Below are 2,016 nucleotides of genomic sequence, written 5' to 3'. Positions count from 1 at the left end.
CACAGTATATACAGATTAGTGTAGGCATGGTAAACAAAGGACCAACATAGTATGAAGTAATCACATTTTATAATCCTCATGCCATCTCGGTGGTCGCCTTATCCTAGCTGTTTTTGCTACAACTGGTGGGAGTACAGCAAAGGAATTTGACAACTGTTCTGCAGATTCTTCTTCTTCTTCTTGTGGTCTGTCTGGGTCAGCCTCTCCTGCAATGCCTTGTTCTTCTGAAGTTGTACCAGATTGTTTATCATCCTCCTCTGAATCTGAGTCAGGCAAATGATATGATTTCATCTGAGACACGTGGACTTTAGTCGCATATTGTCTCCCTTCTTCAGCTCGCAATGCTGACACACTGTATACATCATTAGGTAGTCCTTGTGTCACAATGAGTGGTCCACGATACTTAGGTTGCAATTTTGTTGATTCGCCCGTTGCCTCAGGGGGTCTCTTTATATAGACAATGTCTCCCTTCCTGTAAACGATTGGTCTAGAGTGCTTTTTATCATACCTAAGTTTCCATATTTCATGTTCTTTAGCTATCCGTTCGCGTACCCTCTCTTGAAGTCTTGTTGAATCATCCCATACATCATCTTTTACCACATGTCGCAATACACCATCCTTGAAACTGGGAAAATAGCCATACAGTACATGGAAGGGTGTGTCTCCCATAGTTTGATTATATGCGTTGTTAAGATTACACTCCACCTCAGTAATATGCTTATCCCAAGTACGGTCTGTTTCCATAGTAGCTTGAATAACAGGAACTAAAGTCCCATTCACCCTTTCGACCTGGCCATTTGCTTGAGGGTGTCTGACGGAATTTAAAGTGTGTTTTATACCATAACGTGAGCAATATTCCCCAAACGCTCTGGATGTATAAGCCGTACCCCTGTCGCTTATGATTCTCCTTGGAATACCAAACTGTAATATAAACTTTTCCAGACTAGTGATAACACCATCCGTACCACAGCTTCTCACCGCATACAGTTTTACATACTTGGTTAAGTTATCTATCATTACTAAAACATATTGGTTTCCTTTGGTAGACTTAACGAATGGTCCTAGGTGATCTAAGTTAATTATTTCAAATGGGCGTTTCCCTGGCATAATCGGATGTAATGTTCCAGGTTGTTTACCTCGGGGTACTTTAGTTAAAATACATTCGGGACAACACCGTATATGTAAACGCACGTAGCGGCGCATCCGAGGGAAATAATAACTTTCCATTATTTTGCCGACAGTCCGATCTACTGAAAAATGACCTGACAGGTCATGAAATCGTACAACTATACCCTTTCGCATGGAGTTTGGGACAACCCACAATTTACGAACTATCTTGTTCACTTCTACTTTCTTGTATAGTAGTCCAGATTCCAGTACATATTCTTTAACCAACGCAGACTCACTGACGGAGCGTCCCGATTCTTCCCGGCTTAAAATATCTACAATTGTTTTTAGCCTTGTATCGGTGCGCTGCATCGCCATCACTTGTTCCTCCTCAGTAACCAATGTAAGTACTTCCATTTTCTCATTTATGATCTCCATCTCCGTGTCACCGGCAACTTCGACAGGTGCTCTACTAAGAGCGTCGATGTGTGTCATCTTGTCTCCGGCTCTATGTTTGATTTCATAGTCGTATTCGGTTAATAGTGTAGCCCATCTGGCCACCTGCGGACTAATTGTCTTCTGGGTATTTAAATGGACCAACGCCTGACAATCCGTCACAATAACAAAATGTAGTCCAATTAGGTAGTGTCTCATTCGGATTACACTCCAAACAATCGCCATTAGTTCTAACTTACTTGAGTGGTAAAGTTTTTCTGCCGCAGTGGTTTTTTTCGATACCGCATGCACCAAATGTAAGCGATTGTCAGCCCCACGCTGTAACAACATGCCACTAAGTCCAATGCTGCTTGCATCGCAGTGCAACTCAGTATGGGCCCCTGGATTGTACAATCGGAGTACGGGACTGGAACTTAAATTTTTCTTTTAGCCCCCCTAAACGCATTGTCCTGC

Source organism: Acyrthosiphon pisum, chromosome A1 (assembly GCF_005508785.2).
Source record: "Acyrthosiphon pisum isolate AL4f chromosome A1, pea_aphid_22Mar2018_4r6ur, whole genome shotgun sequence".
In the NCBI taxonomy this organism is placed as follows: domain Eukaryota; kingdom Metazoa; phylum Arthropoda; class Insecta; order Hemiptera; family Aphididae; genus Acyrthosiphon; species Acyrthosiphon pisum.
Note: the sequence above shows the minus strand (reverse complement) of the source record.